This window comes from Benincasa hispida, unplaced genomic scaffold (assembly GCF_009727055.1).
Source record: "Benincasa hispida cultivar B227 unplaced genomic scaffold, ASM972705v1 Contig544, whole genome shotgun sequence".
In the NCBI taxonomy this organism is placed as follows: Eukaryota; Viridiplantae; Streptophyta; class Magnoliopsida; order Cucurbitales; family Cucurbitaceae; genus Benincasa; species Benincasa hispida.
The window spans coordinates 472,797-485,813 of NW_024064913.1; positions in this window are offsets into that span (position 1 = coordinate 472,797).

Here is a 13,017-nt window from a genome sequence, read left to right on the forward strand (position 1 = left end):
ATTGTTTACCCTCATCGTTTAATGCCCAACCCACCAATCGTCTACCCACCAATAATTTACCCAGCGATCATTCACCTACTGATCGTTTACCCACCGATAATTTACCCTCATCGTTTAATGTCCAGCCCATCGATCGTCTACCCTCCAATTGTTAACCCAGCGATCGTTTACCCAACGATCGTTCACCTACTGACCATTTACGCACCGATCGTTTACCCTCATCATTTAATGTCCAGCCTACTGATTGCCTACCAACCAATAGTTTACCCAGATATTGTTTACCTACCGATAGCTTACCCACCGATCGTTTACCCACCACCCACTTACCCATCGATCGTCTACCCACCGATCGTGTACCCATCGATCGTTTACAAACCGATCGTTTACCTTCGTCGTCCACTGCCTAGTCTTCACCCGATACTGTCCCACAACTTTTACCAATACCTACTCATTCCATGATTACCTGAGGAAAGGTAGGCATATTCAAACCCAAAATTCTGTCCTCCCAAACCCAAAAAGACTGGTCCCTAATCGAACCTACATGAGTCACTGATGCTCTCAAAACCACTCAATGGAATAAAGCAATGAGTGAAGAATTTACAGCACTATTGAAAAACAGACCTGGACTTTAGTACCTCCGTCACCGTCAATGAACATTGTAGGGAATAAATAGATATTCAGAATCAAAAGAAGCCTGAATGGCTCCATTCTACGCTACAAGGCACGACTCGTAGCAAAAGCCTTCCATCAAAACCCGGGCATTGATTTCTTCGAGACATTTAGTCTGGTGGTAAAGGAGTCCACCATCCGGATCATCATTAGCCTTGTTGTATCCAAAAGGTGGCAACTGAGACAGTTAGATTTCAATAATGTTTTCCTTAATGGGGTCCTCGATGAAGAACTTTACATGTGCCAACCGCAAGGGTTTGTTCATCCCCAACTACCAAATCATGTATGCCGCTTACATAAGGCCATATATGGCCTCAAACAAGCAACAAGGGTCTGGAACAACACACTGAAGATGACACTATGTAGCTGGGAATTTCAGAATGCTAAGTCTGATACATCTCTCTTCATATATCGAAGCACTTCTGCCTTGTTACTCTTACTGGTATATGTTGATGATGTTATTATTGTCGGCACTGATCCACAGGTAATCAACAAGCTTGTAACAGCCTTGGACTTCAAGTTTGCTCTAAAGGATCTTGGCTAACTCCACTACTTACTTGGAGTCTAACTGCAAAATGTCGCAAATGGAGTTATACTGAATCACAAAAAGTATGTCGAGGACCTACTACACCGCTTTGTCCTTGGAGATCTAAAACCAACACCCTCTCCAAGTGTTCTGAATAAGCAACTCTCCATCTCTGATGGCACTCCCTTTGACGATCCCTATATCTATCGGAGCACGATTGGCGCCCTACACTACTTAACCACAACGAGACCTGACGTTACATATGCAGTTAATTATCTAAGTCAGTACTTAAAGCATCCTACGGACGTTCACTAGCAAGCGATGAAGAGAATACTAAGGTATGTGAGTGGCACTCGACACTTTGGCCTCTAAATTCAACAGGGGTCCAACCTATCTGTTTCGGCCTTCTCCGATGCCGATTGGGCAGCTAATATAGATGATCGAAAATCAGATACTGCTTATTGCATCTTTCTTGGTGGTAATCTTATCTCCTGGTCCTCAAAGAAACAATCCATTGTAGCCCAGTTTAGCATGTAGTCTGAATATAGAGTGCTAGCTCACGCCTCTGCTGAAATCATCTGGGTAAAACAACTACTGTGTGAGATTGGTGTCAAATAGCAGTCGGTTCCAGTCCTGTGGTGTGACAACCTCAGCGCGAGTGCTCTAACCATAAATCTGGTATGTCATGCACGAACCAAGCACATTGATATCGACATTCACTTTGTTCGTGATCAAGTCCTCAGTGTTCAGCTTGATGTTCGTTATGTACCATCCTCCGACCAAATCGTTGATTGCCTTACCATGACCTTAACACACTCACAGTTCTTCATCTTTGATTAAACTCGGTGTAGTAGAATTACCCTCTCATTAAGAGAGGGGATGTTAAGGATGCCAATACAGCAAGCCACGTCACCAAAGGCAAATATACTCAGAAGCTCCGTCAGCAATGAAAGACTTCATAATTACAGTCTTACCATTTACCTGAAGAATAGTTTAGTTACAAAAAGAACCAATCAAGTCAAAACAAGTGTATAACCTTTCTGTTGTTGAATTATTCCTACATTCCCAAATTAGGGATTCCATTTTGTATAAATGCAACAACTATATATATTTAAAATAATAAGAAAAATAGAAAGGAAAAATTTGGCGCAATATTATCGTCTACCATCTCTTCGAATTCCTCCTCAATATTATCGTCTATCGTCCCTTCGTGTTCCTCTTCAACCGATTACGTCTACTTCGACTTCCAACGTGAGTTTGTCGTCCTCTTCAACTTCCGATTCTAACTATCTTGTGGTGGTATTTATAGGCCAAAGGAAATGATCCTTCTCATCTTTACCAAGCCTCCAATGCAAGACACCTCATACTCTTGATGTGTTTACACCATGTTTTGCCAACACCTACTTCCTTGCCATTCACCTACTCTCATGCCACATACCTATTTGAGTTGTCTTCCTCATGCATAAGACTTCCTTTGCATGAAACTTAATTCGTCCAGCTCCTACTAACTCAAGTTTAACCACCTCTCGGTATAGCCATTTGTCCGATAAACTCATCAGCCTTGCGTAACGCAAGCCTCAGCACCGCTCCATCGTTTAGTCAATCGTGTATCTTTTGCACTTCATTGCTTAGCTTCATCGTTTACTAAACATCTCACTGGCACTTAAAAACCAGCCCGCTCGTTGTCTTTCGCTGTAATCGTCTAGTGCCTGCATCCATCGTATAGCACTAACACCCCATCGTGTAGCTCAATCGTTTAGTAAACATCACGCTCTTAACAATCTAGTGCATAGCCTATCGCTTAACTGCTGCACCCATCGTTTAGCTCCATCGTATAGTGTTGATGCCTTATCATCTAACGCATCCAATCATTGCATAGCATCATCGGCCAGTGCCTGTGTCTATCGTGTAATGCCCATCGTTTAGTATTCCGCCTATCGTGTAGCGCTCATGCTTATCATACAGTGCCATCGTGTAGCCGTATTGCTTAGTGCTCGCACATCATCTAGCATCTACGCTCATCATTTAGTGCCTGCTCAACACTTAACACTAACGTATAGTGCTATCACATAGTGCTATCGTTTAGCTTTCACGCTTATCGTCTAATGCTCGTACTGATCGTTTAGTGTCATCGCTTATCGTGTAGCTCTATCATGTAGTGCATCCCTTCACATCGTTTAACGGTGCCTACATCTACACGATTGTCTAACGCATCACTCAACGGCCGCACATAGCTATACGATCATCTACCTAGCGCCTTACGCTTAACATCTCGCTCCCTCCGCTCTCGCTCACATGAACTCAACGCATGAGGAACTTGGCCAATGCCTCTTGTCAACGCCTCGGCCAACATGTGTCCTACCTCACAAATGCACGGTTTCCTTTGGCTTCAATGCTTACTCTCTTTTAAACCTCTACTAACTCAGCCTCATCTCATGCGTTAACACCAAACACATGGTTCCTTTTGACTTTACACTTAGCCAAATTCCACTCATAAAGGCTTATCTCTAAACTTCTCAAGAAAAATCTATTCAACACTTAGAAATTTCCTTCTCTCCAACATAGGATTTAACTTTCACTTAATTAATTCCCTTAATTACGTGCTTAAGTAGGAAAATTGTCCAGATTTCACATGTAAAGTTTCAGATAATCACAAAGAAGAGGTAGATTTTTTAAATGATTTATGCAACTCATTGTGCCTAACTAATTTTATTGTTTCTCCAACTAAAGGGAAAATGTTGTTAGTGTAAGAGCAAAGTTTACAGTAGAGGCAGCTAACCACCCTACTGTTGCGAAAGCATAAGGTAATCTTCATACTTTAGTCTTGGATTTACACTTATGCTTATTATTAGGCATAGTTCCTATCTCGTCTTGCTTCTAGCTTACGATGAATCTATAACCTCTTTATACAGAGTGAAATCTTAACTTTTTTTATCCAATTCTCTATAACTTTCCTCATCTTTTCTTTGGGAATCAAATGTTCTTAAAAATTTTGTTTATGCACTTGTTTAGTCTGGTTACTTCTTAAGAATCAAAAGTTCTTAAAATTCAGAAGTTCTTTAGCTTTGTTTGTTCAATTCTGTTTCTCTTTTCTTTGTTTGGCTACTTTAGTTTTCTATAGAAGATACATGTTCTACCGTCTACAATACAATGGACTATTTATTTCTTGAAACTGTCTACATTTGTTGAATGTCAGATTAGCAATGTTAATATCCTTCTTGAAACATATTATACACTTATGGAATGGACATGCTGCAATTCCATAAGTGTACAAAATGTTTGTTCACACCATACAACAACATAAATTTTTATGTATGAGTGTGTTTAACCAAGTAATTGTGTTTAGGTCAATTGAACCAAATATTTTCTATTTTGGTTTGATGCTTGGGATGAGATATTAAAAAATATATATTTTTGAGGTGGTAGCCCCTGAGTTTGTTTACTAAGTTGACATTTATGAGTTTGAAGTGGTAGCTCCCGTGTGTGTTCGGAGAGATATAAGTTTGTGGTTACTAAATTGAATGGAAAGAACGACTATTTTTTTCCTCTTTCTTTTCTTCTCTCTGTTTTAGACATATTGTGAATTAATGTAGTGTTGTTTAATAATAAAAAATAATTATCTATCCTCAGAATTAAACTTTAAATTAAACCCAATATGGAATTAAAGATGAGAGAAATGATGAATATTTTGTGAGATAATATTATCAAGTACAAGGCAAGAATATAAAGTTAAATAAAATAATTTAGAACATAATCTAATTAAATAAGGTTATTTAGGGAAGAAAATATATTGTAAATGAATAAAAGAATATATCAATGTCCAATGCTTGTGGATTTGGACATTTCTGATAATAATCTTAGTGGGCGCTTTCCAAAATTTGATAAACGAGTTGAGGTAAAGACAAGTGGTAATTTTCTCATAGTCAAATGATAATTTTAACCACATGTTTCAATCCAAGTCATTGTGAAAGGATATATTAAAATAAGAATAATAGTAAAGATTAATTAATATATGTATCGTTTATCAATTAAATAAAAATAAGTGTAGATCCACATAGACCTAATAAAGAAATGGGCAATGGGCATTTCCATATTAAGATTAAAAAAACTAAAAAACAAAATATGAACAAAGAAATTTACTAACATTGATTTCTTGGCAATGGGTAGGTACTGATAAACATTCCAAACCGAGCAAATTTCTGCTATTACATTAGAAAAGGAAACAATCAGTATAAGATTTAAAATAGAGATAGAATATCAAGCTCTATTTTCATTATATTTGTGGGAATACATGTATCTTATATATATAACAACACTAAATAGAATCTATATAATATTAATTATAAGAAGAATGAGGTCTAAACTAAATTAATCCTCTGAATATTAATTAAAAGAATTTTTAACTACCATTTTCTTCTTTCTTCTTTCTTTTAATTTCTTTTTCATTATTCTCCACATTACTCTAACTTTAAGTATTGGGAGCATTTACACTAAACAGTATATTTTAAGAGCAAATAGCAACAAATTGATGTATAAATAAAATCAAATAAAACGAGGCTATTACGATGAACTAACTTCTATACAGAAAATGATGGACTAATTACACAATCAATTTCATTTATTATTTATTAAAAAAATAATATTATAATTTAGTTGTTAAAAAATATATTTTATTTGGGGTGAAGGTTATTTATTTCCTGAGGAATATTTGTGCTGAAGGTTTTACTGTTTTTTTTTTTTTTTTTCTCTTCTTCTTTCGAAAACTGTGTTAAATATTTTTAAATGAAATATAATGGGTTTTTTTAGTTGATAATATGAAATATAACAGCTCGTAATTTTTCTTAATTGATTGATGTGCTGTAAATTGTAATGGCCCTTTATATAGTTGGGCAAGTAGAATATCTACCTAAAGTGATTCATGAAAATGAATCACATGAAATATAGGAAACAGAAAAATGGTTAAATGAAATTTTCAAGTATTAACATTTTATGTATTTCCAAAATAAAAATTTAATAAATGATCCGATTAATCTCAACCAACTAAATCAAAATATTTATTGGTTAGGTTGGATTGAGTTCATCTTTTAAGAATGGTTATTTGGGTAGCAGAATTATGCAACTGGAACAATTGGGTTGGGTCTAAAAAGTTGGAGATGACGACCTTAGTGAATAAATCGGCAATTTGATCATTTGAGGAAACAAAGCGAACAACTAGATCTTTTCGAATCAACTTTCTACAAACAAGTTAATAGTCAATTTCAATCTATTTCGTATGAGCGTGAAACACTGGGTTACTTGACATGGCGAAGACATTATCACACCATAACATAGGAGGATCACGGAGAAAAACATGGAGATCATAGAGTAATTGGCGAAGCCAATATAAGTCAAACGTAATGTTAGCTAGGGCTCGATATTCAGCTTCAGTTGAAGAGGGGGACACTGTTTGTTGACTTTTAGCAAACCAAGATATAGGAGTGGATCCAAAGAAAACAGCATATCCTGTAATAGAGCGGCGATTAGAAGTATCGTCAGCCCAATCAACTTCATAAAACACTTGAAGAGTCAATGCACCATACTGAAATAGAATACAAATATTGGGTGTGCCACAAAGGTACACTACAAAAATTATGGGCTTTAATTTTTGTTGGAAAAAGTGAAACCAGACGTATAATGTTGGTTTCTTTTTTAAAAAAATGGATCTTTAATGTCGGTTTTAAACCAACATTAAAGATAGGCTACAATGTTGGTTTAAAACAGACATTAAAGATCCCAATTTATTTTTTTAACTTTAGAAAAAATCTCTCTCTTTCATTTCACTACCTTTCTTCTCTTTCTTTACTCATTTCTCTCTTACAAACTCTCTCCCCCTTGACCGTACGAATCATCTTTGGCATTCGTGGGTTGTTGTTGTCATGTCATTCGCTTACAGATCCTGCGTTCATGTGTTGTTGTCATAACATTCGCTTGCAGATATGGCGTTCGGGGTCATCGTCGTGTCATTCACGTGCAAATCACATCAAAATTAGGTCGTGCAAATCCGGCATTCGCAAGTTATCGTCATCGGTGTTACAGCTCAATCGTGTTGAGCAAGTCGTCAAGTTGTCAGATCTGTTCCAATCTTCAAGCTCTGGTTCAAATCTTTTTAAGCTTGTGGGTTGTTTGAGTAGTTTGCTTGAAAAGGTAAAATTTTCTTTTCATATGTATTCACAATTTAGTAATTTAATGTTATCTCAATCATTTTATTTTTATTCTACTGATTAAGCTTCTTCATATTTAGAAATGTTGGAATTAAATTAGTTCAAGAATATATACTTGATTGGTAGTCTTTCTTGGTGTGCTTCAAGGTGTATATTAAAACCATTTTTTTTTCAATTATATATAAACTAATTTGATCTTACTTGGTTGATTAAGCTTGCTTGGTGTGGTTCAAGTGTTATTTCATTCACTTTTTTTTTTAATGATTAAGTTTCTTGAAATTTTGAAATGTTGAAATGAATTTAGTTCAAGAATATGTACATCTTTGATAGTCTTGTTTAGTGTGGTTCAAGTGTATATCAGAACAATTTTTTTCAAATATATTTTAGTTTTTAATATTTTGTTTGTGTTATTCTTTTGAGTTTATCTCAAAATTTAATATAAACTAATCTAGGTATTCTTGTTGATTATGGTTCATAAGTGATGAAAATTAGTTCGTGAATATGAACTTGTTTGATGGTCTTGCTATCATCTTTTTGTTTGATGGCTAATGTGTTTATAGAACATTTTCTTGGGTTACATTTTAGTCTTGAAAATATTTATTTGTGTTCTTTTGTGTTTGTCAAGTTGATATAAACAAGTTTTAGGTCTTATTGTTGATTATGGTTAAGTTTACAAGCTTAAAGTAACGTAAATTTTCCTTGTTATTTTTTGTCTTTTTTGTAGATTAAGCTGCATATTTTACAATCACGAATAAGTCATGAATGAAAATGAATAGAATGTCAACTAAGTATTGTTTACGGATTGAGATGTTTATTCAAAATGGTCTACAACATTCAAGTATGCCAAATGTCATGACTTGTGTTTATTATAGTTATCATTGGATATTGACAAGAAAATTGTGTTTATAAGACTCTATTCGAAATAAGATTCAAGAGGAATTTCATGGAGTTATGAATATATAAGTGTAACTGAAATTTTTTACCTCTTAATTCAAGTATTTATGTTTGGCTAATGTTTTCAAACTATTTAGTGGATTGAAAACATGACAAGCTAAGCATGATCTCCAACACCATCGGTCTTCTCCAAAATGGAAACCTATTAAGGTAAATTTACATTCATATTTTAACAAATTATGTTCATTCAAACATAAGAATTATTGTTTTCAACCTCTTCACATGTCATGACCCCATCAATTAGATTTTGTAGGATGCAATTACTATGTGCAAAAGTATATACACGAAATAGTGTATAATCCTACTACTCCCATTACTAGCCTCGTAAGCAAATAATTTATTTTTTATATACTAGCTTTAATTTAATAAATGTTGTAAACTTATGTTGAATTTGAACACAATGGGCAATAGGATGTGTATATATATTGTCTCAATAGAATGTAAATGTTATCTTAGAATGAATCTTGGCAAGTTTTGAGTAAAATATGCATGTTTAAAATGAATCTGAAGTAGTAATCGTTGGTAAGTGGATAAACGAATTAATATCTTACCATGATCTTTTATTGGAAGATTTATGTATAATTTTTTGTTTATGGGTATTTGGTGTAAGTACTCATGGAAGTACTAATTGATATTTGTGAAGGGGAGAAATAATTATTAATATTATAGAAGTGTTTGGTATTTCTGATTGTAGTTTTGGACAGGCGGGTGGTTCCATATGAGTGTTGAACATGATAATTTTAATTATTGATCTATGAAAGTGTGTTATTGATATAAAAATGTTGGTTAGTATGTTTATTCATATTTGATAAGTACTTATAGAATGGATTAAAAGTACTAATTATTGTTTGTGGATAAATTATTATAAAAGTGTGTTTCATTGCAGGTAACTTTGTATTTAGATATGTGGTAGAGTGTATTGTTCTTTATATTGTTAACATGCATGCATTACAATAAACAATATTTATATTTTTTTATTAAAATATAATGAAGGACATTTTCTGACCTAAACGAGACATATAATGACGTTTTTAACTCTTTAATCGACATTAAAAATGGAATTTAAAAAATGAAGTAAAATAATGGACAATTATTAAAAAAAATATAACTACTCCCAGTAGCACGATTACGGATTCCGCTTGTCATTCGCTGGCGCATCATTACCCTTACATGAAAGAAAAATAAAACATGGAAATGATGAGTATAAAATACTACGTAACACAGTAATAGGGATTAGGCTAGGCATCTATATCCTCTAGATGTCGACCTCTGGTGAATGTACATAATTCTCTAGTTTTCAGGGAACATGCTAATATAGAAAGGTAAAAACAACTTCAAAGTAGTTAAAAATCTGTTATATTCAAGCTATCTTTATATACACTATGTAACTAATTGTTAATATAAGAGAGAAAAATTGTACAGAGTGATCAAGAAAGCTTGAGACTTGTAGTGATCTTGTAATATTCCCTAATAAAACTCCCGTCAACTTCTCCGTGGACATAGGCTATCTTGGCCAAACCACGTAAACCATCTTGTTCATCTTCTTCTCCGATCGTCTTGTTCTATCGTGTACCTTTAAGCCATCGATCGCGTAGAATTTAGCCAACGATCATTAGGCTTTTAGACATCGATCGTTTGCCTTGGCACCCCTATCGTGTAGACCCTCATCGTCTTGAATCCCATCGTCTAGACGATCTTTAGTAAAGCCTTCATCGCTTCCCTTATTGTCTAGACAACTTTCAGCCTTACCTCCAATTTCCTAGACGACTATAGCCTCATCGTCCAGGCGATTTTCGGCAGCATCTCCCTCCGGTTCTCTCTTTTCTTTTCTCTCTATTTTCTCTACAACAAAGAAAAGAAAAGAATAGACATTAGAGTTCTACAATCACCAACAGTGCCTTCTTCTAATCTCAGCCATCAAGGTGTAGGGTCGAGATTTTTCATCACACGGATTGTGCTTTTAGCACATTGTTTTGTGTTTGTGTGAATAACAAAGGTGGTATCTGGTATTCGTATAGGACCTGAGTATTGTTAAGCCCAAAAGATCAGTGCAGTGTGTATTTTTCAGCCCATATTTCACTTCTCAAGCTCAACAAGTGGTATCAGAGCCTGCAAGGAAGCTTCAAGAAGAAGCAAAATCTTGGAGCTTTTTAGTTAAAATTTGAATCAGATATGGTAGTAATGAGGTATGACATTGAAATATTTTACGGGAAAGGCGATTTTGGTTTGTGGAAAGCCAAAATCAAGGCTATCTGACAGTGTCCTAAGGTAAGTGATCAATCAAGAGACAACTTTTAAGATGTGGAGCAAAACGAATGAGCTATATGAGGCTAAAAATCTACCTAACAAACTTTTCCTAAGGGAAAGGTTCTTTACCTTCAAGATGAGTGCTTCTAAATACTTAACAGATAATCTAGATGATTTTAAGAGGATAATTACTGAATTCAAGACTCGAGAAGAAGAGATTGGGGTAGATAATAAAGCTTTTGTGCTTCTCAACTCATTGCAGAATTCCTATAAAGATGTGAAGACTGCCCTAAAATATGGGAGAGATTCCCTAACTACTAACATCATAATCTCTGCTCTCAAAATCAAATAAATGGAGCTTATTACTAGCAAGGAAGACGAGTCTAGTGTAGAGGGCTTATTTATAAAGGGCAAGTCAAAGCAGAACAATAAGGAAAAAGGAAAACAGAGCTCAACTGAAGAAGGGAAAGAAAAGTCCAAGGCTAGATGTAAATATTGTAAAAAATTTGGACATTTAATCAAAGATTGTAAAACTTTGAAGTGGAAGAATGAGCAGAAAAACAAGCAATCACAACCACAACCGAAAGTCCAACCTAGTCAGTCAGGTAAAGCCTCAGTTTGTGAGGACTCTTACTTCTACTCAGATGCTTTGGCTACCTCGAATTGTAAGGTAGAAGAAGAAGCTAATAAGAACCTAGATTAGGTTCTAGATTCAGGGTGTTATTTCCACACGACACCCCATAATGACTGGTTTAGTACCTACAGAGAGTTGGATGGAGGATCTGTCTACATGGGAAACAATAACTCATGTCTAGTGGTTGGGATTGGCTCAGTCTCACTAAAACTATTGAGGAATGTCAGATATGTTCCTTTGCTGAAGATAAATCTAATTTCACTAGGCATGCTTGATTCTATTGGCTGTGAATACAGAGGCAAGGAAGGTTACTGTGAAGTCTTGAAGAACAATAAGCCTATCCTTAGAGGGGTGAAGATTAATGGAGTGTATGTTGTTCAAGGAGTTCATAAAGTTCACTTAGCTTTGATTGTGACTCAGAAGCAGTCTTCTGAAGGAGATCTTTGGCATAAAAGACTCTCACACATTAGTGCCAAAGGTCTAACACTCTTGCCAACTAAGGAATTCTACCTAAGGGAGTTCATTAGAGCCTATCCTTTTGTGAACATTGTGTGATAGAGAAGGCTACTAGGCAGAGTTTTGTGAAGGCTCAACACACAACCAAGGCCATCCTTGACTATATGCATTCGGACCTATGGGGTCCTTCACCTTTTCAGTCCTTAAATGGAGCCAGGTATTTCTTAACCTTTTTTTCTGACTATTCTAGAAAAATTTGGATCTATTTCCTTAAATCTAAAGATTTAGTTTTTGAAAAGTTCAAAGAATGGAAGATCACGGTTGAAAAATTGTCTAACTGTCAAATTAAGTGTCTAAGAACTGATAATGGGCTTGAGTACTATGCAGAGGAGTTTAATGTTTTTTATAGACAGCATGGTATAACTAGACATAAGACAGTTAGGTATACACCTCAGCAAAATGGGGTGGCTGAGAGATTGAACAGAACAATAATGGAGAGAGTAAGAAGCCTATTGTCTGATGCTATACTTCCTGAAAATTTTTGGGCAGAAGTAGCCTCATACACTGTCTATAGACAGAACAGATGCCCTCATGCATCTCTTAACCTTCTAACCCCTTAAGAAAGATGGATCAAACAACCTCTTAATCTGAATAACCTAAGGGTGTTTGGTTGCACTGGTTTTGTTCATCAGAGTAAAGGGAAATTAGCTACAAGAGCTGTGAAGTGTATGTTTTTGGGCTTCACAAAAGGTGTTAAGGTGTTTAGAATGTGGCATCCCGCTGAAAAGAGATGTATCACTAGTAGAGATGTTGTTTTCAGAGAAGATGAAATGTATATGCAGAGATCTAATCCTAATGTTTCAACACCTCATGTGAAGAATGATAAAATTGAGGTAGAGCAAGTTCTAATCCCCACTTCTGATCCTTTAAGCTCTAAATCATTTTTTGATCAACTACCTCATCTAGAAGAAGAAGAAGTAGAAGATGCCACTATTGATCCCGAGCAAGAAGAACCAGATTTGAGAGGGTACAACCTAGCTAGAGATAGGCAGAGAAGAACCATTGTGCCACCTTCAAGTTATGAAGACTACTTAGCTTGGAATGCTTCTGATTTATCTAATTATTCAGAACCCTCAACCTCTGAAGAAGTAGTGAGTTGTTCTAAAGCTAATATGTGGATAGAAGCTACGAATGAAGAGAATCATTCATTAGTGAGAAACAACACTTAGGAATTAACACCTTTGCCAAAAGGATGCAAGACAATTGCATCCAAATGGGTGTACAAGTTGAAGGAGGGTTTCCCTAATGATCAAGGACCTAGATATAAAGCT